Consider the following 27,191-nt stretch of genomic DNA (forward strand, 5'->3'; position numbering starts at 1 on the left):
GATCTACCGGCTCTGCTCTTCTTGCTTCACCTGCACTACTTCGATACCATGTGAAAATTCCATAACCGGAATCCCTACTGCAACAACTGATGATATTACTCCTATTTGTTAAATTCCTTTAAACAAATTACTTGCATCTTCCTACGAAAAATATCGTAATACATACACTGTAGCCTTCACTTAATTAAATTTTATGTGGAAACAAGAGACTGAGCAAGAAAGAAAATACAACACAATGGACACCGTTATTTTTGGACAAATGTCCCTAAAAAAACCTAGTGCGAGAAAACTGGTGCAACAGATCTGAGTGTTTATTATTATTAAGCAGTAGCAAATTTTGAATACATCTCTCAATACCTCTCAGGTTATTCAATGACAAAGAGAAATACTGGCAAAAAGATTTGTGAGATTACCTCACACAATCACTGGGAAAATCCCGACTGATCCGGACTCTAGATGAAGTGCCTCCGGCAGGCCCTACGCTGCCTCTGCGTAGTCCTCATGCAGTCCCTGCGTCAACCTCTCTAGGCACTGCTTCACCTAGTTTGTTGATCGATTTGCTACCTAGAGTCTCTTCTCTCAGCCTCTTGGTCTCACACCCCGACTCCCGGCTTCTGAAACTGACTCTCCCCAGCGAAATCTCAGACTCTCTCTCACCCTCTGCACTGCCTCTGCGTGGCCCTTCATGGCCCTGCGTCAGGGCTACTGGATCACTCTCTGCCTCTCTCTGCTCATGATTCTACGATTGAGAAAATCTCTCTCTCTCCGGATGCTATCCCTGCCCTTCAACTGCAAGAAATATCCTTGATCATAATTTCCTCCTGAGAACTTCTCACTTCAAAAATTCCATCTCTTGATCTCTCGGTGTGTTTTCCAAATGACCCTCAAGCTCCCTTAAATAATCTTCTCGTTGACATTCAACGGCTCAGATTAAAAGCTAATTAATGGCTAAGATCATTTTGGCTTGATCCTCCTCTTCTTCTAGAAGTTACACACAATTAAATTAATACCCATTAATATTTTTAATTTCGTAAGTTTAGACTTAGGGTCCCATTAAAAAATATTAATTATTTTAATAAAAAAATTCTGGGTGGAATTTCCCAAAACACTTTTTGGGTTCTTTGGAATACATGTGCCCAAGCCTCCTTGCAAAATTTGAGGCCTAGATCACATCCGATGCTACCCCAAATCAATAACCTCTACATCCATTAGATGTAATTCCATAACAAAGGAAATAATAATTCTAATAGAAGTGTACCTGACAACTGGAGGAAATGTCTTTTCATGATTTTTTTACTCTTTTTGTGAGAACCTTCTCAAATCGTGCTTCTATGCTGCCATTTGCTGCATGCACAATTAAGGTATACTTCAAACTTGTTGATTTTCTTGCTCCCTTTGAGCATAGATCTCATCTAATACAATATGCCTCGACTCAAATCATTGATTTTGGGAGTTCTCTTGTCTCACGCTTTGCTTCGATCTTCTACTACTTCCATTTGCTTCCTGACCCTTGGAAACCTTTACTATGTACTTGCAATTCTCACAGGAGGCCATGGAAGAATAATTATAACCAATCAAAGGATACAAAGACAAGAGACTAACTAATAATAAAACAATAACAATAATAATTAAGGAATAGAGATATAAGTTACTTATTTTTTTGAGGATTATAGGAAAATGCCAGCACCCTATTGATCTTAGCCTTCTTGCATCCATCTTGCAGATTTAACAACCTCTCCCTCATCATCAACATGATGTCATTCCTTCCTTGCATGAGCTAGGGTTTCTTCTTTTAGCGGAAACATGGATCTAGGTCTATCTCTAGTGCTTTATTCACAAACCCTAGGACTTTCTTATCAAGTCTTCTAGACTACTAGGGTTTACAAACCCTAGATTTCCAACTTTATCTCAACCTTTCTCACATGCAAGTTTTCTTTCCAAAACTCAAATGCACAAAACCATAAAATTCAGACGTAATAGTCCATTATAGCATATGACCTCAACTAGTAGCATATGCAGGGCATCTTTCATGGTTCATAACATCAATAGAACATCATGCTTCTAGACTCACTCTGAAATGCAAAGCAACATTACCAAAGCAAAACATAGGTCCCCAAAATTTCAGTCCAATGAATAACACTTCAAGTTGCCAAATATTTTGACCCTTATACTAAATACGCTTGGATAGCTTCTTGTGCAGTTACCCAAGAGATATTTTGAGAGAGGACTTCCTTCAAGCCTTTCAAAACCTTCAAATATTCATCTGATATTGCACCATATCTCATTTAATACAATCATACTCACAACAGGGCAATGTAAAACATATCACTGTAGTATATGATATTATAGACTTTGCAACTTCAGGACAACCTTTTATTGAACTCATATCAAAGGAAATGTTCTACACAAATTATTGATCTCAACCCATAAAATACTTTAGTAAATCAAATACGCTTGGTCCATCTATCTTAGACATCCAAAATTAAGACTTATGATGATGTTATTACTTTTTCCAAGATAGCTTACATACTACAGATCAATAGCTGTATCTAGTCAATTTGCATAAGCACTGTTGAAGATCATCTATCACTTGTGAATCTCATTACGGAATTTTTTTTGCACAAGTAGGTGAAAGGACTCCTTAATGATTTCTGCAAGATTTTTGTAAGGTAACGGTTTCTGAATTATTGTCATAGTTCTTTGTTTAATGATACATTTTGCACAAATGAATTTTCGTCCTTCATCCTTACTTCATTGAACTAGAGATCAACATCTCCAAAGAGAATTTTGATACAAGTCTTACTACAAACTTTTCAACTAGGCCTATACTTGGTCCTCATTGATAGATATGATGACAAGTGATAACTGGCGTAGTCTTCAAAGGAACTTTGATCTCAAACAAAACCACTACGAGTAGTTAAGTGATGATACATACTACACACCTTAAGGATTCAATGAAGCATCAAATTTCAGATTTTGTGGCTTCCTTATTTGACTGATATGATACAGAACTGTATTCCTAGGCCTCATACTCTTCATCTGTACATCCTAGCATTGTAGTGTGCATTGATTGGAAATCTTGATTTGTGAATGAGCCAAATAAATATGCATTGTCTTATCAGTCCTTGAGCTAGAACAAAACAAATACAATTTTTGAAATAGTCTAGACACATCGATCATGAAAAATTAAAGGGACTCTTTTCAATGTACAAGGCCTTCTGCAATTCACTTTGTGCAAACAAACTTATGCACAAGTGACAACTTGTTGGTTTTGTAGACAGGGGTATTTCGACCTTCTTTTGGCTTCTGTTCGGATTCCTTTAGTTTAGGAACTCCTCAGCCCTCCTGAGACCTCTCGGTCCTATGTAACTCCCTGAAGTAATCTTCAACCTTTGTATTGGTCCTGATGTTTAGAACTTAAGCTTCGACCATACTGCAATATGTTTTGAGGCCTTCTTGACCTACTAAAACAAATTAAGGCTTTTCGACCTATCTTCAACTAAGATATTTCGTCCTTCTCTGAATATTGTCATGATCTAAGAGACCTTAAGAATGGATCCAACAATATGAATTTCGGCTTCATAAGAGGGGTATGAAACTTCGGTCTTCCTAAGGTCATTTGGTTCATCTGAAATTAAATTTGATGGCATTCGACCTTAGGGCTTGGACCTTTATCTCAGATATAGGATAGTTTTGTCTTTCATGGATCACAGGTCACAACAGGGCATATCTAGGCATCTTGGAATATTTTTTGACCTTTTTACATTCAAAATACTGCTAGGGTTTTTAGAGCTAGAACAAACCCTTGTAACTTGAAATTGACTAGGTTCTTTCAAGGCTGCTCTTTCATCCACACTCTGATTCCATGTTGATTTTTCCTAGGTCTTCTAAACTGATAATTACTTCTAATGTTTTAATCTTTTTCATATTTTTCATTCATCATTAAGCAGTTACATAGAAGACATCAATAGCAAAAACAAAATTTCAGTAGGATCATAAAGAGACAACCAAGCAAGAGAAACAGGAATTTTACCTTGGGAAAGCCCACTTGGGGGGAAAACCTAAGAAGCTTTTCCTTAGAGAAATTATTCGCTTCAACAAGAGATACAATATGATCCTTACAATCAAAATAAAGTCGACTGGCTAATAACAAAACCTAGGTCAAATTTGGTCAAATAGCTTGCTCAAAAATTTGGCCTGCATGAGATGTCTGCCTTAGATTCTGTCTACCTTAGATTCAACCTGCCTCAGAGTTTGGTCTACCACATATTCGACTTGCCTCATATGTATGCCTCATGTTCTGTTTGCCACAGTTTCGACTTGCCTCAAATGTTTCCCTCAAATCTGGTATGCGTCAGAAATAAGCTCGCATTAACAAAAGAAAAGTGATCCAAAACTATGTATTGAGGAGGAAGATGAGTTTCATATTTATAGTTGTTGATGAGGTAGAATGGGCTTTTCCCTTGATGGAGTTGACCTGACCTTATGGAAAGTCAAATTGCCTTTTTGGAGGAAAAAATAATTTGAATTTATAAATTCATTTTCCCTTTCTTGGAGGCTACCTGAAAATTATTTCATAATTATCCTTTTTCTCTATTTGGAGGACCAAAAGCAATTATGAATACTGACCGTAGCTACAAAATTCAACACTTCCTTTAGTTTATAATTCCTTTTCCCCTCTTTGAGCCTAAAACTCCTTCTTAGCTCTTCCTCTCCTTGTAGGCTTTCTTGTCCATTTTTTTCTCATGTTTTTATTCTCCTCCATGGATATTTTTCTCCCATCTTGGAGGCCTTTCCTTTGTATTTCAAGGTTTTTGTAAGGTCTTCTACCATACACTTTTTTTTTGTATTTTTAGGATGACAATCGAGGGTGTTGGTTTGTGCTTCCTATGGCTTTAAATGCAACATTTATTACTTTTATAGTCATCTTCTTTCGCTTTGTTCATCTCAATGGTTTGTTGCCATAAAAGTTGAAACCATGCCTCCATAGAGTATCACTAGGGGTTCTCACCGTCAACTCTTTGTTCATGGCTTGAACCATGACATCATTACACCATGCCAAGCTACTCCACTCACCTCCCCTTTAATTTTTTACCATGATTTTTGATTTCATCTCATCTTCTCTAACATTCTCCGACATCTGCCTTATCTTCTCCCATTGCTTCCCATTCCCACCACCTCTTGGCCTTTGTATCTGTTGCTTAGAGGTTCGACCTATAGGTAAAAGGTACCTATTAAGCTCTTAAAATACAATGAGTTAAAGAATCTATCTTCCTCTTGTTGTCTCGAAATCTAGCAGGTCTTGTGAAAGGCCTCATAAGATAGAAACTAGACTAAGAAACAACAATGAGGTGGATACCACTATCACCTCAACACTCCACCTCCTCCTCTTTAGTGGAATTGAACCACATGGGAGGATTCTTAGTATAGGTTACCTAAATGATATTCTAGGTGAAAGGATCAAAGGCAACACTTTAATAGGCATAGTCAAGGTACTTAGACTAATAACGAGGCTCAATTCTTTGTGATAGGGAATAACATGCCCATTAAGAGGCCTATAAGGTGGTACTTGTAGTCTAGGGTTTTCAATGTATGATTTAACAATGGCACAACTAGGCATTATAAGGTGGTACTAGATTAGGAACAAGGCTCAATTCTTTGAGCTAGGGAATAACATACCCATTAAGGCGCATATAAGGTGGTACTTGTAGTCTAGGGTTTTCAATGTATGATTCAACAATGGCACAACTAGGCATACAAGGATAAGGAAAAGGTTTTCTTGAAAGGTATGATCAACAATAGGAGCCAAAAACCTTCAAATGACCCTAAGTTGAAGCCTGAATGTAGAGTTAGGATTTTTCGAGCCTTAAAATTGCCTAGGGGTGATGATGTCAGCATAGGGAAGCACTTAACAATTTTCATGTTTTGTGGCTCTACAAGGTGAAACGACTTCAAATCAGCTCAATGTCCAAGCTATAGTTCAATTAAGCCTGAAACCCTAACCCTAGCAGCTTCACTTGAACAACGAAAATTTTAGGAGAGATGATTTTTTTTTATGATTTTTGATCACTGATATGGATGATAGCGCCTTCTATATACTTGGGTGATTGTTAATTTTAGGTATGTTCTATGCTAGAGCAATTTATTTAAATTTTCACAGTTAGCAATCACATCAACATTAAAGTAAACTACAGATAGAACATAAATATAAATCGTAGAAGACAAGCCAAGACAAGAGGACACAGGATGTGGCGCTAGCCACGGACAAACCCCACAATGTGGGGAAACCCTTGATCAATTCTTCTTTTATGTTCTTCAAAGTTTAGCAGAGAGAGATAGTACATTTACAACAGAAGTCAACATTTTGACTTATCTAGATCTGAGCATAGATCATCTCCTATAACGATGAGATCAGTTGAAGACATTCTGCTTCAACTGATTCTCCAAGGTGACGACTTCACCTATCGTAGTGTTGCATTTTGTCCATTTGCTGCACCTTACCGTGTAGCACCATGCTGTACCATCACAGTGCTGGACCATGATGACTGAGCTGCTCTCTGCTCTCATCATCATGTTGCCCATTATGTTGCATCTTCCATCATCATGCAGACCTTTACTGACATGCCCTACATTCATCATCATGCTGTCTTATTCATCATTTTGCTGCCCATGCCCATCATGCTCTGAGACTGATCATCCTTATCATTCTCATTATGTTGAGACTGTAACCATCATTACTGCTAATGATCCTTGTCATTGTGACTGCATATTTAATACTTCATGTCACTGCTGTCTAAGGTGTATATACCGAGATCTTGTTCATCCAATTGTTGTGATCATACATCAAGACAGCTGCAAGTATACCTAGGGTTTATCATATCATGTAGACTTACTTAGCATACATAGGTATGCGGAGCTTCATGTATGATCTGCAGCTATAGCAATTATGACTGCAGCTTCTTCCAATACTTGACTGCGTTTTTCATACCTTAGTCCCATGCATGACTGCGGCTTCATGAACAAGGACTTCATGCCTTGACTATGGTTCCTCTTTATACCTGCGGCTTCTTCCAATACTTGACTGCGTTTTTCATGCCTTAGTCCAATGCATGACTGCGGCTTCATGAACAACGGCTTCATGCCTTGACTATGGTTCCTCTTTATACCTATGGCTTCCTCCAATACTTGACTGCGTTTTTCATGCCTTCATGACTGCGTGAATGGTGACAGCGTATAGACTGTTATATCATGACAGCGTATTCATTGTTGTGCGTATAGATGACAACGTATCTCTTCATTGTTGTGCGTATAGTGGCTGCGTATATGCATGACAGTGTATAGAGTTCATTGCTGTGCGTATAGTTGCTCCATTGCCAACGGATTAGGCTTGCTGTGCGTATAGATTCACTGTGCGCATAGATGACAACGTATTTATATTTTGCATATATGACTGCGTGGCCATGCTGTGCATGACAACGTATATATATTGCTGCGTATATACTAGTATTTCCATCCACGCTGTGTTCCTTCCCTTATATCGTATGAATGTTTGTGCGTATATTGCTAGGGCATCATCCACGTATAAGCTAGGGCATCATCCAATGTATCTTCTTGTGTGTCTCTCCTTCACCAAAAACCCAAGACGTGGTGAGGAGGAGATCACATGAAGAGTGTGTGTCTAAATGACTTCAAGTCCACACTTATTTATACTAAAATTGTAGATGATCAATAGACACGTCTATTGGGCTTCTGAGCCTACGTAAGATGCTGACTGCCTTAACAATTTGTCCATAACATAAATAAATTCATAACTTCATAAATACTTATCTGAATCGGATTATCTTTAGATCAATACTACACCTCTCGATGAGAGGAATCCAATAAAAATATCAGCTGCCATAAATAAGATGACCCACATGGAGTTTGGCCCTAGTTGCCAATTTAACAATGATGGTGTCTTAGGTATTTTAACCATTGAAATATCAAACCCTTGAAGGGAGTAAGGGGGGCAACCATAGGTTTTCACTTTCAAACACTAACTAGTACTTTATGAAGGGATAAATTTACTAGAGAGAAGCTCTCTAGGAGGTTCTCTAGGGAGTCCAATGATACAAAATTAAAGCATGCAAAATTTACATGCAATATAAATATAAGCATTTAGACATAGAACATAGAACATAGAAACGCTAGCAATTTGTATTACATGCAATAACCATGAAAGTTATTCAACAAAAAGTACTCACAAGAGATCCAAGAATAATCCTTTTTTATCCCAAAATGACGTCTCCACAACAAGTGCGAGGCTCCAATAGCCAAAAATTCACAAAATATCACATCTCCACATAGTAGCAAAGTACAAGTCGCTAGGTTGATTTCTCTATAGCTGAGTTTTTCCACAAGGGATGATGATCAAAATGAAAAAGGTGATTCTCTATTTATATGAGGTCTACATCTTGTAATTTCTAATTAAAAGCCCCTACGCAAGTTTGATTTTTTAGTGGACAAAAGTAAAATTGGGTTACAAGCCAACCCACTAGCTTTATAACATAATATGCTAAGATAAGCATAAATTTGTGTGACGTAGACCTAAAAAGGTGATGACTTCATATTGTTTTAGGGATCAAAATGCTCCATCAAGGAAAAGACAAGGCTCAAAAATGTCTTCAAGTATCATGATCATCCTCCATCTCAGGGAAATCCCCAAATCACACATCAAAGCAGCTCCAAGGGTCGAAAATCCAGTTGTGGGGGGCAACCATAGGTTTTCACTTTCAAACACTAACTAATACTTTATGAAGGGATAAATTTACTAGAGAGAAGCTCTCTAGGAGGTTCTCTAGGGAGTCCAATGATACAAAATTAAAGCATGCAAAATTTACATGCAATATAAATATAAGCATTTAGACATAGAACATAGAAACGCTAGCAATATGTATTACATGCAATAACCATGAAAGTTATTCAACAAAAAGTACTCACAAGAGATCCAAGAATAATCCTTTTTTATCCCAAAATGACGTCTCCACAACAAGCGCGAGGCTCCAATAGCCAAAAATTCACAAAATATCACATCTCCACACAGTAGCAAAGTACAAGTAGCTAGGTTGATTTCTCTATAGCTGAGTTTTTCCACAAGGGATGATGATCAAAATGAAAAAGGTGATTCTCTATTTATATGAGGTCTACATCTTGTAATTTCTAATTAAAAGCCCCTACGCAAGTTTGATTTTTTAGTGGACAAAAGTAAAATTGGGTTACAAGCCAACCCACTAGCTTTATAACATAATATGCTAAGATAAGCATAAATTTGTGTGACGTAGACCTAAAAAGGTGATGACTTCATATTGTTTTAGGGATCAAAATGCTCCATCAAGGAAAAGACAAGGCTCAAAAATGTCTTCAAGTATCATGATCATCCTCCATCTCAAGGAAATCCCCAAATCACACATCAAAGCAGCTCCAAGGGTCGAAAATCCAGTTGTCGGTGCCAGACATCATCTCCATGGGTTTCAAGTGAGAAATGTGGTGCCTCGTATCTCTAGTGTTATGGGTCCATTGGGTGCAACAAGACCTCCTCAATCATACCAAGAATAACCATCCTCCTTTGAGCCCTGGATCGTGGCATGCCCATCAAGTAGAGTGAAGGCCAACCTAGGGGCATGTTTTGTCCATTGGTAAATGACCAAAGATCCTCCATGCTAGGCAAGAGAAGCCTAATGTTCTAGCTCCTTGGGCTACTCTTGGATGCATATTAATTGCCCAATTCATCAAAAGGCCTAACGCTCTGCCAAAAGTGGGCAACATTGCATCTGTTATGTCATCATGCTCTTTAGAATGTAGGATATAGCCTGGGAATTATGTGGAGTGGGGTGCCCTCAAGACCTCTAATGCTTTGGATAACCTTTCAAAATCAACTCAAAGTCAAGTGAAAGCAACCACTCATTAGAGACTAAGATCCTAAATGTATCTAAGTGGACCATACTGAAGCGTTTAGGGCATATTTTACTAGACCAAGTCCATTAAAGAAGTTCCCTACCTTTGTAGGGGTGGCTGAGTATTCAACCCTATTAGGTCCTTCTAGCCCCCAAGGGGAGGTGGCATTTCTAAGGTTAACCATTCAATCAATAGGCATTGGTGTAAATAAGTGACAATGGAAAGGAAGAACATTCATGGCCAAGTGCCATGGTCAGGAGACCAACTAATGAGAGTCCACATCTTGAGTGTATAGATGTAATGGTGGGAGCAATCATGGATGCATGAGTTACCTTGCTTGTCCTTATTTTCCCACCCCTTTGGTGCGTAGCTCAACGATCAAAGCTTGATTTTTACAATATAGCATTTAATTTACCCCTTAAGATGTTGTGGTTTGTCACTAATTAGGGTTGGGACATGGGTTCCTTTTGATGAGATGGAGTATTAAGTACTTTAGAACTGGGTGATGGGTAACGAGCAGGGTGGAGATCATGCTTGGCTTTTGCCATGCGCTAAATTATGTCTCGACCATCTTTGGCATTTTGATCTTATTTTCTTTCATTGTGGCCATATTATGCCTTTCCATTCTTTTAGCTGCATCAACCTCTTGGGCAATGTTTTTTGTCCCTACTCAAATATGTAGATAAGGGAGCACCAAATCCCAATGAATCAATGGCAGTTGAACCCGAAGAATAGAGATAGTATCAAGGGCTTATAATGTGTTGTCGAAGGTGTTATGTATGGTAAATGGATAATGGACATGCTATTTCAAATATAGGTCTTCGAAGTAGTGCCCCTCGTAGAACCCTAAGTACTTAGGGGAAGTTCCATTCGACTAGGGATAAAAATTAACCCCCTTGGTAAAGTGAGAAAACAAATTTAAAGCCGATATCGGTAAATCATCTAGATCACACCTTTCTCCATACTAAATGCCCAAAACACTAAGTAAAAGCACCAAATTGCAAAATGATCAAAGTACTTGTTGAGTGGTATCCCATCATTCAAGAGGAGTGTTGGATAGTGACAGGTATAGTTACTGGTGTAGATGGTGGAGGAGTTGACATATCATCATCGTCAAGTAATGTGTAGGGTTGTTGGCTGGTCAGATATCCAAAATAGGAGAACATTTTATCTGCTAGGGTTAGCCATTTTGGTGGGGAACATCTCTCCTCTACTTTTATTTTATGCGCTAGAATAGTGTAATAAGGCTCACATGAACGGAATTGAGGAAGTGAACTATTTTATGTTCTTTTAGAATCACATATGCAAAAATGTGAAGCATGTAGCTACATCCTCTAAAACAAGAACAAATACAACCTTGTCAACCTCTATTTTTGGCCAAAATTTTCCTTTTCTTCATATTTCAATTGGACCCTGAGTGATTTAAGTTATCTCTTTAGCCAAGATATCCCTTGAAGAGTGGGAAGTAGGTTAGGTCACACATTATTTTGTTATAATTTTGGTGACTATGTCATTTCTCTATGATGAGTGTCAATTTAGTTCATCCTTTTGATGGCTCCTTTTGGTTTGAAGCCATTGTTAGTGAATTGGAATTACTCTTCCTTGGGAAACCCCCCCCTTACCTGTTTTCTCTTTCTTGATGGGAGATTTCTTATCCTCCTCGCCTATCTTTTGACCTTCTAAATTCTTTCATTGGTGCTTTGTTAGATTTTGGGGCTATTCCAAAAGTGTTGTCACATAGATAGGAGAGTGCTAGGTCTCCTAGTCCATAGGAGATGCTTGATGGACATATGGATGGCTTAGTTTGTGTGGATGACTGACCTTGTTTAGAGTGCTAGCATGATGCATTTACCTAGGAGGTTGTTATCCTAATCAACATTATGACTAGCCCATTGGGTGCACACAATGGGGAGGTCATTTGTTTGATTACGAGAGATACCTACCTCGAAGGAGGAGTTCTAGGCACCTAGCCCTATGGAGTTTGGAGACTTGACTTGAGGACACTTGGGTCGAGGAGCATACTTCATAGAGTTTGAGCATGGAGCTAGACTCATATGTTGAGAAGTAGTGGCACATAATAACCACCATGACACACATGTTGAGTTGTGTTGGGCAGAAAAGGGCATGTGATACATAACTAGGGGAGGAATGCCTTAAATGAGGACACTTGGAGAGTGAAACACCATGTGAGAGGGAGTGGTGTTGTTCTAGAAATGTGTTGGAGAGTGCAGCATCTTAGAGGAGGGGGCATTGAGCCCAAGGAGGATCATGCTTGGATTGTGTACTGTTATTGCTCAAACTCGCAGGGGACCTAAAGGGAATCCCTAAAGGGCAAAAGCTAGGCCAAGGGCAACAAATGGAGTCTTAGTCCACTGTCACCTCAGCTAAGGCTCCCTTCTATTTACGGAATTTCACGGATGGGAGGAGACTCTGTATGTGTGGGGTCACTAATGAAGGATAAGTCAATGGATATGAGGGACCTGGATATCCCTTTCCTAGAATTTGAAGGATAAAGATTGCTTGCTTTGTAAGCAAGGTACTAGGTAATCTAGGGAAAGGAGGAGAGGATTTGAGTGTTAGGTTTATGGGATAAGACTTGTGAAGGAGTTTCCCAATCCTGAAAATCCTTGTTAGAATTGGTATCTTGGATGGTTCTTGAAGGATGGTCTTTCAAAGGAGTGGGACCACACGGGGCCAAGTGGACCCGGTCTAGGGTATGAGGAAGGAATGTAGCAACCAATGATATTCTTACCCTAGACAAGGTGGGAAGAGGATCAAAGAAAATATAATTGTTCAAGATGTTGGTTTGACCCTGGGAAGTGCTAGCCTTGGGGATGGCAAGGCAAGTTTTGGTCCTGGAGCTAGGGCTTCGATTTTCTCCCAACTCTGACGTCGGAATGTCTTCAAATTTGGAGGAGGCCTAGAGGAAAGGCCAACGCAGGAGACCCTAGGAGATCGAATTTGTTTAGTGGCTAACTTGTTAGGAAATGTATGTCCTAGGCACCCCAATGGGACTAGACTTGGGAAAAGGTGAAAGAATAAGATTTTTGGTGACCACCCTTGGCAGATCAATGCCTTAATTCTTGGGAGAATGGAGTCTATGTTGATTATGTGTAATATTTCTTGGTTTCCAATCAAGGAGGCCTCAAAATTACTTCACAAACCCTCTAGGTCAAGTGAAAGCAATCTTGCAGCTTTATACTTCAAATGCAAAAGAAGAATTGCTTACCGAGGTCAAATTTTACCCCTAGGATATTTCTCTCACACTACATGGCCCATACATGGAGGGAATGTTATAATAGAGACAATTCCACAATATTAAGCAATAACTGCATGCAACAATTAGCCCTAAAACAACTAAAATCCCAGTCCAACATATATGACAAAAAGTAACAAGAATAACATCAAAATTTCGTACCGCATTACTTACATGCAGTAGAGTATATCCAACCATTCAAATATGATAATATAGAAGCTCCAGAGAAGATAGACCAACAACCATACATCAAAATTCATCCATAAAAGTTCTAATTCATCCTCTAGAAAAAAGTGCGAAATTTTCTAAACAAGAGAGAGATCCAATCCAAAGTGATGGTGAGAAATGATCTCACCTCACTTGTATTTATACACAACTTAGGAGTTCGAATTAGCCTCCTTGCCTTACATAAGCCCTAAATATAAGATAATGTTCTAATAATACAACGTTTGGTGACAATCACACCAAACTAGCTCACAAATGAAAAGATAAGCCTCTCAAGAGGTCAAATAATAATCTATGCATGTCATAGGGCCCTCTAAGAGGCCTAATGAGGTCCATGGGTGCCATAATGAAGACAAGGACCCTCAAAAGCAATGGGAAAGGGGTTGGCTCCTTGTAATAACCTGTGGTGCTCCAAATAACATTTGGGGGCACACAAGTGTCGTCATGGGTCTCCAAACAAATTGAAGATACCTGTAGGCTGCCCTCAAGGGCTAGGATGATGGTGTGGGTGATGCCACATCATCGTGGAAGTCTTGGATCATCTCCCAAGTGTATGGTGTAGATCTGGGGTTGGCTGGGCATGATGGATCAAGTGCATCCTCCTCGTCCCATAAGTGAACCACGAGCAATTTCTAAATAGATGTTGGGATCCATGGATTGTAATCTTCTGCTGTGGAGGCCAATGGCTCTCAAAGCTCGCCCTACATGTGCCAATGTAGCCCTCTGGATGATTAGAATTTAGGACGCCGTATAGGGAGACAAAACCCAAGATGGAAACCATATGCAATCCTGCATAAGATCCAATGCGTCCCGTAGCCTTCCAGTACAACAAGTCATTAGATAAATCAAGTAAAGGAGCCTACCTAATCATGGACCACAGGTGGGGACTTCATAATGGCCTTCCCTTCCATAATGGGCTTCGAGATGTGCCAATGCCTCCTAATTCCAAATGGGGTTAACCAATAATCCTTTAGGTGGTTTCTACTTCTAAAGGGAATAATATAGTCAAGGTACATCTTTCGAGGGGTGGTGGCACGTGACGGATAGGTGAATGAAGTAGGGAATGAGAAGGGGCAACCCTCGGTCACATGCTGGGGTACAAGGGTAGCTAGGAAGAGGGAAGCCCACACTTGGGTGTATAATGTGTAGGAGGGAGCAATCGTGCTACACGAGTTGCCCTGACCTTGATTTTCCACCCTCCTTTAATACCTTTTTGCCTTTTTGTTATTTTCTTTGATTAACTGCTCAAGGCTCAAGGGGTTAAAGCATGATGTATAAGATATAATAGTGAATTCCTCCTTTCAAGGTGGGGCGGTTCATTGCCCACCAGGGGTCTGGACAATCATGGGTTCCTATATGATGAGGGAGGCTCATAGAACTTGTAGGAACCAAGTTGATGGCCATGATAATCGGGTAGAGCTCATGTATTGGCTTTTTCACACGTGTTAAATGCTTTTGTCCCAAGTCCCGACCATATTTTGCATTTTGCGGTACTTTTCCTGTTGAATGTGGCCATATATGCTTTTCACTTTCTTTTCAGCGACATCAACCTCCGGGCTTCATTCCAGGCCATGACCCAAGGTGTGGGTAAGGGGAAGGGGCGAGCTAACCCTACGTAGACTCGATGGAGGGATGTGGACCCAGGTGGGAGAAAATATGGATGGGGTGATAATGATGGAAAGAGGGTAATATAAGCGGATAAGGGAGCGGGACCACACAACCAAAATCAAGGGCTCTCGTGAAATACCCTCCTTGAAACCAAATGATCAGTAAATCCCCCCATTAATCCATGCTCAAACCTAGCCCATCCTTTCTGCCAAATCCCCCCATTAATCCATTCTCAGAAGTGTCCATGACAAGCAAACTAAAATACTCTATTTCAAAATGACAAGGCATACCTTTAGATTCTGGGGGGCCACCTTCAAACATACGATCATGGTAGATGGTCGAAGGACGACATGGCTAGCTCGGGTGGCGGAGAAATGTGCAATGGGCTAGCTCATGGCTGCAAGGCGCTGCCTGCTGCCGGCTGAGGACCATCTCGGAGAAAAAATTTGTCCTAGGGATATTACCCACAAAATGGTGGGTAACATGTACCACATTGGGTTTTTGTAGAACCCAAGTATGACACTTGTTATCCTTGTATTGTGTATACTATAGTGCTCAATATGGGTTTGCTTTGTTGGTTACTTGTATGGACTTAGTTCATGTTTTATGTTTTCCTCCCTTGCCTATTTTATATAAAGGGAAGGGTGCTAAATTCTTTTATCCTAGATCTAATTTACTTTACTTTAAAATTTTATTGAAAACCTGGAAAATATTTGTCTCAAATATTTCTGAAATTGTTGATAGAATAAACATGAAGGTATACTAACTTAGAAAATAAAATGCAACGGAAGTAAACTAGGGAAATCAATCACGCTACAACATCAAATTTGTTCCCAATGCAATCTTCTTTCATATTAATTTCCTCCCCAAATTTGGGCTTAGGCCCATAGAGAATACATAGAAAATTACTATTGGGAAAAATGAAAAATGGGCTTGTGGAAATTTGCACTACTGAAGAAACTCAACCTCAAGAAAATTAAGCCTCCCTTACCAGCAATTTGGCCCCTCTCTTTTCCCTCATATGACCCTTGCGCACTTAAGGAATTTGGCCTCTATATATTTTAGCCCTCCTATTCATCTTACTTGGCCGCTCTCTGTCCTCAACTTGGATGCCCCTTAAATTTCTTGTGAAATTCCCAGTTGCAATTCTTCTTATTTCTCTTTAGTCTAAGTTAGCCTCTTTCTCTTAAGAAAACTGCTTCCTCAACAGTTGTCATATCTTCACCTTTCCCTTAGGCTTATTTTATAATTTCATTAAGACAAAATCACTAACCCTGATCTCCTAAGTGATCAATGGCTAGAATTAAATCCTAATCCTCAATTGAGATTATATTCTAACTCACTTAAATAATTTAATTATTTATCCTTGGAAATAAAATAAAAAGAAAATGAAAAAGGTGATTCTCTATTTATATGAGGTCTACTTCTTCTAATTTCTAATTAAAAGCCCCTACACAAGTTTGATTTTTCAGTGGACGAAAGTAATATTGGGTTACAAGCTAACCCACTAGCTTTATAAGATAATATGTCAGGATAAGCATAAATGTGTGTGACGTAGACCTAAAAAGGAGATGGCTTCATATTGTTTTAGGGATCGAAATGCTCCATCAAGGCAAAAACAAGGCTCAAAAAATCTTCAAGCATCATTATCATCCTCCATCTCAGGGAAATCCCCTAATCACACATTAAAGCAGCTCCAAGGGTCGAAAATCCAATTGTGGATTCTAGGCATCATCTCCATGGGTTTCAAGTGAGAAATGTGGTGCCTCGTATCTCTAGTGTTAGGGCTCCATCAGGTGCAACAAAAGTTCCTCAATCATACCAAGAATAACCATCCTCCTTTGAGCCCTAGATCATGGCATGCCCATCATGTAGAGTGAAGGCATGTTTTTTCCATTGGTACATCACCAAAGATCCTCCATGCTAGGCAAGAGAAGCCCAATGTTCTAGCTCCTTGGGCTGCTCTAGGATGCAAATTATTTGCCCAAGTCATCAAAAGGCGTAACGCTCAGCCAAAAGTGGGAAACATTGCATCTGTTATGTCATCATGCTCTCTAGAATGTAGGATATGGCCTGGGAATTATGTGGAGTGGGGTGCCCTCAAGACCTCTAATGCTTTGGATATAACTTGTCAAAATCAACTCAAAGTCAAGTGAAAGAAACCACTCATTAGAGACTAAGATCATAAATGCATCTAAGTGGACCCTAATGAAGCGTTTAGGGCATATTAATGCTTCAAATTTGGAACACATTGAAATATTTTACTAGAACAAGTCCATTAAAGGTGTTCCCTACCTTTGTAGGGGTGGCTAAGTATTCAACCCTATTAGGTTCTTCTAGCCCCCAAGGGGAGGTGGCATTTCCAAGGTTAACCATTCAATCGATATGCATTGGTGTAAATAAGTGACAATAGAAAGGAAGAACTTTCATGACCAAGTGCCATCGTCCGGAGACCAGCTAATGAGAGTCCATATCTTGAGTGTATAGATGTAATGGACGGAGCAATAATGGATGCATGAGTTACTTTGCTTGTCCTTCTTTTCCCACCCCTTTGGTGCATCTTTTAATTTTTTTTATAATGATTTGTGTTTTGGTGCATAGCTCAAGGGTCAAAGCTTGATTTTTATAATATAGCATTTAATTTATCCCTTAAGATGTGGTGGTTTGTCACTAATTAGGGTTGAGACATGCAAGGGTTCATTTTCATGAGATTGAGCATCAAGTACTCTGGGACTGGGGGATGGCTGATGAGGAGGGTGGAGATCATGCTTGGCTTTTCCCCATGCGCTAAATTATGTCTCGACCATCTTTTGCATTTTGATTTTATTGTGCCCATATTATGCCTTTCCATTATTTTAGCTGCATCAACCTGCATGGCAATGTTTTTTGGCCCTACTCAAATATGTAGATAAGGGAGCACCAAATCCCAATGAACCAATGACAGTTGAACCTGAATATTAGAGATAGTATCAAGGGCTTATAATGTGTTGTGGAAGGGGCTATGTATGGTAAAGGGAGAATGGACACGCTATTTCAAATCTAGGTCTTCCAAGTAGTGCCCGTCCTAGAACCCTAAGTCCTTAGGGGAAGTCCCATTGGACTAGGGATAAAAATTAACCCCCTTGGTAAAGTGAGAAAATAAATTTATAGCCGATATCGATCAATCATCTAGATCATCCCTTTCTCCATACTACATGCCCAAAACACTAAGTAAAAGCACCAAATTGCAAAATGATCAAGGTACTTGTTGAGTGGTATCCCATCATTCTTGAGGAGTGCTGGATAGTGACAGGTATAGTCACTAGTGCAGATGGTGTAGGAGCTGACATATCATCATCGTCAAGCTAATGTGTAGGGCTGTTGGCTGGTCGGATATCCAAAATAGGAGAAGATTTTTTCTGCTAGGGTTAGCCATTTTGGTGGGTAACACCTCTCCTGTATTTTTATTTTATGCGCTAGAATAGTGTAATAAGGCTGAGATGAATGGAATTGAGGAAGTGAACTATTTTCTGTTCTTTTAGAATCTCATATGCAAAAATGTGAAGCATTGAGCTAGATCCTCTAAAACAAGAACAAACAAACTTGTCAACCTCTCTTTTTGGCCAAAATTTCCTTTTTCTTCATATTTCTATTGGACCCTGAGTGATTTAAGTTATCTCTTTAGCGAAGATATCTCTTGAAGAGTGGGAAGTAGGCTAGGTCGCACATTATTTTGTTATAATTTTGGTGACTATGTCATTTCTCTATGATGAGAGTCAATTTAGTTCATCGTTTTGATGGCTCCTTTTGGGTTGAACGCATTGTTAGTGAATTGGAACTACTCTTCCTTGGGAAAACCCCCCTTTACCCCTTTTCTCTTTCTTTCATGGGAGATTTCTTATCCTCGCCTATCTTTTGACATTCTAAATTCTTTCATTGGTGCTTTGTTAGCTATTGTGGTTATTCCAAAAGTGTTTTCACATAGCTAGTAGAGTGCTAGGTCTCCTAGTCCATATGAGATGCTTGGTTGACATATGGATGGCTTAATTTGGGTGGATGATTGACCTTGTTTAGAGTGCTAGAATGATGCATTTACCCAGGAGGTTGTTGTCCTAATCAACATTATGACTAGCCCATTGGGTGCACACAATGGGGAGGTTATTTGTTTGATTACGAGAGATACTTAGCTCAAAGGAGGAGTTCTAGGCACCTAGCCCTATGGAGTTTGGACACTTGACTTGAGGATGCTTGGGTCGAGGAGCATATTTCATAGAGGTTGAGCATGGACGTAGACACATGTTAAGAAGCATTGGCACATAATAACCACCTTGACACACATGTTGAGGCGTGTTGGGCAGAAAGGGCATGTGATACATAACTAGAGGAGGAATGCCTTAAATGAGGACACTTGGAGAGTGAAACACCATGGGAGAGGGAGTGGTGTTGGTCTAGTAATGTGTTGGAGAGTGCACCATCTTAGAGGAGGGGGCATTGAGCCTAAGGAGGTTCATGCTTGGATTGTGTACAGTTACCGCTCAAACTAGCAGGGGACCTAAAGGGAATCCCTAAAGGGCTAATGCTAGTTCAAGGGCAACAAATGGAGTCTTAGTCCACTGTCACCTGTCTGGGGGCACAAAAGTGTCCTTATGGGCCTCTAAACAAATCGAAGATATTTGTAGGCTTCCCTCAAGGACTAGGATGATGGTGTCGGTGATGCCACGTCATTGTGGATGTCGTGGATCATCTCCCAAGTGTATGGTGTAGATTTGGAGCCGACTGGGCATGATGGATCAAGTGCATCCTTCTCGTCCCATAAGTGAACGATGAGAAATCATTGAATTGCTGTGGGAATCCATGGATTGTAATCTTCTGTTGTGGAGGCCCATGTCTGTCAACGCTCGCCCTACATGTGCCAATGTAGCTCTCTCTAGGATTAGGACCGCGTATAGGGAGACCAAACCCATGATGGAAACCATCTGCAATTCTGCATAAGATCCAATGCATCCCTTGGCCTTCCAGTACAACAAGTCATTAGAGAAATCGAGTAAATGAGCCTACCTAATCATGGACCACAGGTGGGGACTTCATATTGGCCTGCCCTTCCATAATGGGCTTCGAGATGTGCCAATGCCTCCTAATTCCAAATGGGGTTAACCAATAATCCTATTAGGTGGTTTGTACTTCTAAATGGGATAATATAGTCAAGGTACATCCTTCGAGAGGTGGCAACACGTGACAAATAGGTGAATGAAGTACGGAATGGGTCACATGTTGGGGTACAAGGGTAGCTAATAAGAGGGAAGCCCACACTTGGGTTTATAATGTGTAGGAGGGGGTAATCATGGTACATGAGGTGCCCCGACCTTGATTTTTCCACCCTCCTTTAATACCTTTTGCCTTTTTATGATTTTCTTTGATTAATTGCTTAGGGCTCAAGGGGTTAGAGCATGATGTATAAGATATAACAATGAATTCCCCCTTTTAAGGTGGGGCAGTTCATTGCCCACCAGGGGTAGGGACAATCATGGGTTCCTATATGATGATGGAGGTTCATACAACCTGTAGGAACCAAGTTGATGGCCATGATAATGGGGTACAATCCATGTATTGTCTTTTGCCCACGTGCTAAATGCTTTTGTCTCAACCATTTTGTCATTTTGTGGTACTTTCCCTGTTGAATGTGGCCATATGTGCTTTTAACTTTCTTTTCAGCTGCATCAACCTCCGGGCTTCCTTCCAGGCCATGACGCAAGGTGTGGGCAAGGTGAAGGGGGGAGCTAACCCTATGTGGACTCGATGGAGGAATGTGGATCCAGGTGGGACAAAATATGGATGGGGTGATAATGAATGCAAAGAGGGTAATATAAGCGGATAAGGGAGTGGGACCACGCAACCAAAATCAGGGTTTGCCGTGAAATACCATCCTTGGAACCAAATGATCAGTAAAAGAGATACCACGGGACTAGAATCCAAGGTTAATTCCCAAAAGGGGTGTAGGGGATAGAAGCACAGACCTAGCCCATCCTTTTTGCAGTATCCCCCCATTAATCCATGCCCAAAAGTGTCCATGACAAGTAAACTGTAATACTCTATTTCAAAATGACAAGGCATACCTTTAGATTCGGGAGGCCCACTTTATAACATATGGTCATGGCAGATGGTCGAGGGACCACATGGCTGGCTCAGGTGGCGGATAGATGGCGCAATGAGCTAGCTTATGGTTGCAAGGGGCTCCTTGTTGCTAGCTGAGGACCATCTCGGAGAAAAAATTTCTCCTAGGGATATTACCCACAAAATGGGTGGTAACATGTACCACGTTGGGTTTTTGTAGAACCTAAGTATGACACTTGTTATCCTTGTATTGTGTATACTATAGTGCTAAATGTTGGTTTGCCTTGTTGGTTACTTGTATGTACTTATTTCATGTTTTATCTTTTTCTCCCTTGCCTATTTTATATAAAGGGAAGGGTGTTAAATTCTTTTATCCCAGATCTAATTTACTTTACTTTAAAAATTTATTAAAAACCCAGAAAATATTTATTTCAAATATTTCTGAAATTGTTAATAAACATGATGGTATACTAACTCAGAAAATAAAATGCAACGGAAGTAAACTAGGGAAATCAATCACACTACAACATCAAATTTGTTCCAAATGCAATCTTCTTTCATATTAATGTCCTCCCCAAACTTTGGGCTTAGGCCCATAAAGAATACATAGAAAATTACAACTATTTGGAACTTGGAACTCGATCCTACCATGAAAAAATGGGCCTGTGGAAATTTGCACTGCTGAAGAAACTCAACCTCAAGAAAATTAAGCCTCCCTAAGCATCAATTTGGCCCCTCTCTTTTCCCTCGTATGCTCCTTGTGCACTTAAGAAATTTGGCCTCTGTATATTTTGGCCCTTCTATTCATCTGACTTGGACTCTCTCTGCCCTCAACTTGGATTCCCCTGAAATTTCTTCTGAAATTTCCTGTTGCAATTATTCTTACTTATCTTCAGTCTAAATTAGCCTCTTTCTCTTAAGAAAACCGCTTCCTCAACAATTGTTGTGTCTTCACCTTTCCCTTAGGCTTATTTTATAATTTCATTAAGACAAAATCACTAACCCTAATCTCCTAAGTGATCAATGGCTAGAATTAAATCCTAATCCTCAATTGAGATTATATTCTAAGTCACTTAAATAATTTAATTATTTATCGATAGAAATCAAATAAAAACAAAATGAAAAAGGCAATTCTCTATTTATATGAGGTCTACTTCATATTTATTTTAGGGATCAAAATGCTCCATCAAGGCAAAGACAAGGCTCAAAAATGTCTTCAGGCATCATGATCATCCTCCATCTTAGGGAAATTCCCAAATCACACATCAAAGTAGCGCCAATGGTCGAAAATCCAGATGTGGGAGCCAGACATCATCTCCATGGGTTTTAACTAACAAATGTGGTTCCTCGTATCTCTAACATTAGGGTTCCATCACATGCAACAAGGCCTCCTCAATCATACCAAGAATAACCGTCCTCCTTTGAGCCCTGGATCATGGCATGCCCAACAAGTAGAGTGAAGGCCAACTTGGGGGCATGTTTTGTCCATTGGTACATCACCAAAGATCGTCCATGCTAGGCAAGAGAAGCAAAATGTTCTAGCTCCTTGGGCTGCTCCGGGATGCAAATTAATTGCACAATTCATCAAGTGAAAGCAACCACTTATTAGAGACTAAGATCATAAATGCATCTAAGTGGACCATACTGAAGCGTTTAGGGCATTTTAATACTTCAAACTAGGAGCACCTTGAAATATTTTACTAGACCAAGTCCATTAAAGGTGTTCTCCACCTTTGTAGGGGTGGCTAAGTATTCAACCCTATTAGGTGCTTCGAGCCCCCAAGGGGAGGTGGCATTTCTAAGGTTAGCCATTCAATCAATAGGCATTGGTGTAAATAAGTGACAATGGAAAGGAAGAACATTCATGGCAAAGTGCCATGGTTAGGTGACCAACTAATGAGAGTCCACACCTTGAGTTTATAGATGTAATGGAGGGAGCAATCATGGATGCATGATTTACCTTGGTTGTCCTTCTTTTCCCACCCCTTTGGTGCACCTTTTACTTTTATTTTTTTATAATGATTGGTTTTTTGGCGCATAGCTGAAGGGTCAAAGCTTGATTTTTATAGTATAGCATTTAATTTACCCCTTAAGATGTGGTGGTTTGTCACTAATTAGGGTTGGGATATGCAAGGGTTCCTTTTGATGAGATGGAGCATCAAGTACTTCGGAACTGGGTGATGGCTAATGAGGAGGGTGGAGATCATGCTTGGATTTTTCCCACGCGCTAAATTATGCCTCGACCATCTTTTGCATTTTGATCTTATTTTCTTTCATTGTGGCCATATTATGCCTTTCCATTCTTTTAGTTGCATCAACCTCCAAGGCAATGTTTTTTGGCCCTACTCAAATATGCAGATAAGAGAACACCAAATCCCAATGAAGCAATCGCAGTTGAACCTGAAGAATAGTGATAGTATCAAGTGCTTATAATGTACTGTGGAAGGTGTTATGTATGGTAAAGGGATAATGGACACACTATTTCAAATCTAGGTCTCCTAAGTAGTGCCCCTCATAGAACCCTAAGTCCTTAGGGGAAGTCCCATTGGACTAGGGATAAAAATTAACCCCCATGGTAAAGTGAGAAAACAAATTTATAGCCAATATCGGTCAATCATCTAGATCACCCCTTTCTCCATACTAAATGCCCAAAACATCAAGTAAAAGCAGGAAATTGCAAGAATGATCAAAGTACTTGTTGAGTGGTATCCCATCATTTAAGAAGAGCGCTGGATAGTGACAAGTATAGTTACTGGTCCAAATGGTGGAGGCATTGACATATCATCATCGTCAAGCTAATGTGTAGGGCTATTGGCTGGTCGGATATCCAAAATAGGAGAACATTTTTTCTGCTAGGCTTATCCATTTTGGTGGGTAACACCTCTCTATTTTTATTTTATGCGCTAGAATAGTGTAATAAGGCTAAGATGAATGGAATTGAGGAAGTGAAATATTTATTGTTCTTTTGGAATCACATATGAAAAAATCTAAATCATGGAGCCAGATCCTCTAAAACAAGAACAAATACAACCTTGTCAACCTCTCTTTTTGGCCAAAATTTTCCTTTTCTTCATATTTCCATTGGATCCTGAGTGATTTAAGTTATCTTTTTATCCAAGATATCCCTTGAAGAGTGGGAAGTAGGCTAGGTCACACATTATTTTTTTATAATTTTGGTGACTATGTCATTTCTCTATGATGAGTGCCAATTTAGTTCATCCTTTTGATGGCTTCTTTTGGGTTGAAGCCATTGTTAGTGAGTTGGAATTACTCTTCCTTGGGAAAACCCCCCCTTACCCTTTTTCTCTTTCTTTCATGGGAGATTTCTTATCATCCCCTATCTTTTGACCTTCTAAACTCTTTCATTGGTGCTTTGTTAGCTTTTGGGGTTATACGAGAAGTGCTTTCACATAGCTAGGAGAGTGCTAGGTCTCGTAGTCCATAGGAGATGCTTGATGGACATATGGATGGCTTAGTTTGGGTGGATGATTGACCTTGCTAAGAGTGCTAGCATGATGCATTTACTTAGGTGGTTGTTATCCTAATCAACATTATGACTAGCCCATTGGGTGCACACAATGGGGAGGTCATTTGCTTGATTACGAGAGATACCTACCTCGAAGGAGGAGTTCTAGGCACCTAGCCCTATGGAGTTGGACACTTGACTTGAGGACGCGTGGATCGAGGAGCATACTTCATAGAGGATGAGAATGGACCTAGACAGATATGTTGAGAAGCATTGGCACATAATGACCACCTTGACACACATGTGGAGGCGTGTTGGGCAGAAAAGGGTATGTGATACATAACTAGAGGAGGAATACCTTAAATGAGGACACTTGGAGAGAGTGCACCATGTTAGAGGAGGGGGCATTGAGCCCAAGGAGGATCATGCTTGGATTGTGTACTGTTACTGCTCAAACTAGCTGGGGACCTAAAGGGAATCCCTAAAGGGCAAATGCTAGGCCAAGGGCAACAAATGGAGTCTTAGTCCACTATCACCTCAGTTAAGACTCTCTTCTACTTACGGAATTTCACCAATGGGACGAAACTCGGTATGTGTGGGATCACTAATGAAGGATAAGTCAATGGATATGAGTGACCTGAATATCCCTTTGCCAGAATTTGAAGGATAAAGATTGCTTGCTTTGTAATCAAGGTATTATGTAATCTAGGGAAAGGAGGAGAGGATTTGAGTGTTAGGTTTATGGGATAAGGCTTGTGAAGGAGTTTCCCAATCCCTAAAATCCTTGTTAGAAATTGTATCTTAGATGGTTCTTGAAGGATGGTCTTTCAAAGGAGTGGGACCACACGGGGCCAAGTGGACTCAATCTAGGGTATTAGGAAGGAATGTAGCAACATATCATATTCTTACCCTAGACAAGGTGGGGAGAGGATCAAAGAAAATATAATTGCTCAAGATGTTGGTTTGAGCCTGGGAAGTGCTAGCCTTGGGGATGGCAGGGCAAGTTTTGGTCCCGGAGCTAGGGATTGGCTTTTCTCCCAACTCCACTGTCAGAATGTCTTCAAATTTGGAGGAGGGCTAGAGGAAAGGCCAGCGCAGGAGACCCTAGGAGATTGAATTTTTTTAGTGGATAACTTGTCAGGAAATTGATGCCCTAGGCACCCCAATGGGACTAGACTTGGGAAAAGGTGAAAGAATAAGAGTTTTGGTGACCACCCTTGGCAGATCAGTGCCTTAATCCTTGGGAGATGGAGTCTATGTTGATTATGTGTAATATTTCTTGGTTCCCAATCAAGGAGGCCTCAAAATTACTTCACCAACCTTCTAGGTCAAGTGAAAGCAATCTTGTAGCTTTTATACTTCAAATGCACAAGCAGAATTGCTTATCGAGGTCAAATTTAACCCCTAGGATATTTCTGTCACACTACATGGCCCATACATGGAGAGAATGTTATAATAGAGACAATTCCACAATATTAAGCAATAACTGCATGCAAAAATTAGCCTAAATCTTGAAAAAAAGCATGAAATTCTCTAAAGAAGAGAGAGATCCAATCCAAAGTGATGATGAAAAATGATCTCACCTCAATTTTTTTTTTACACAACTTAGGAGTTCGAGTTAGCCTCCTTGGCTTACATAAACCCGAAAAATAAAATAATGTTCTAATAATAAAACATTTGGTGACAGGCCCACCAAAATAGCTCATAAATGAAAAGATATGCCTCTCAAGAGGTCAAATAATAATCTATGCATGTCGTAGGGCCCTCTAAGAGACCTAATGAGGTCCATAGATGCCATAATGAAGAGAAGGACCCTCAAAAGCAATGGGCAAGGGGTTGGCCCCTTGTAATAACCTGTGGTCCTCCAAATTACATACGAGGGCACACAAGTGTCCTCATGGGGTTCCAAACGAATCGAAGATACCTATAGGCTTCCCTTAAAGGCTAGGATGATGGTGTAGGTGATGCCACATCATCGTGGAAGTCCTGGATCATCTCTCAAGTGTATGGTGTAGATCTGGGGCCGATTAGGCATGACAGATCAAGTGCATCCTCCTCATCCCATAAGTGAACCACAAGCAATCTCTGAATGGCTGTGGGGAGCCATGGATTGTAATCTTCTGCTGTGGAGGCCCATGGCTCTCAACGCTTGCCCTACATCTGCCAATGTAGCCCTTTGGAGGATTAGGACCCCTGCTCATCCAGGATATCGAAGCAGATCCCAAGGTGAAACAGCACCCGGAAGTGCTCTTACGGTCCACCAAACTGCCTGCCCAATCAACATCAGTATATCCAAGTAGTCCTATATCTCTGACAGTGTATCTTAACCCATTGTACCACAAAGATGTCTCAGAAGATTCTTGGCATCAATCCAGTGAGGCTCAACCAAATATGAGCTCACAATGCTAACTGCAAAACATATGTTCGGATGGAGGTTCACCAAGAACATCAATGTGAATGAGTTTATGAAACTCAGAGGGATTTCCCAAATCTGGTCCGACATCACTACCATATAACTTCTAAAAGTTAAGATCCTCGAGGTAGTCACAGGCTTGAAGTCCATCATACCGGGTCTTTCCAATATCTTTACCACATATTTTCCTTGAGATAGGA

The 27,191-nt window shown here is 40.1% G+C and overlaps 1 long non-coding RNA gene across 14 annotated transcripts in view; it reads left to right on the forward strand.

The window, feature by feature from the left end:
• The window catches only part of LOC149235770 (uncharacterized), a 260,006-nt gene that overhangs the window by 32,759 nt on the left and 200,056 nt on the right, over positions 1-27,191 (forward strand). Inside the window, exon 7 of one of the 14 annotated variants that reach the window (XR_016268323.1) lies at positions 2,629-2,669. The exons of the other annotated variants lie outside the window; for them this stretch is intronic. This is a non-coding gene — a long non-coding RNA (uncharacterized LOC149235770). The remainder of the gene's footprint in view (positions 1-2,628; positions 2,670-27,191) is intronic. 14 annotated transcript variants of the gene reach the window in all.

This window comes from Pinus tabuliformis, chromosome 8 (genome assembly GCF_031772625.1).
Source record: "Pinus tabuliformis cultivar Carrire ecotype Pingquan chromosome 8, CPIR1, whole genome shotgun sequence".
In the NCBI taxonomy this organism is placed as follows: domain Eukaryota; kingdom Viridiplantae; phylum Streptophyta; class Pinopsida; order Pinales; family Pinaceae; genus Pinus; species Pinus tabuliformis.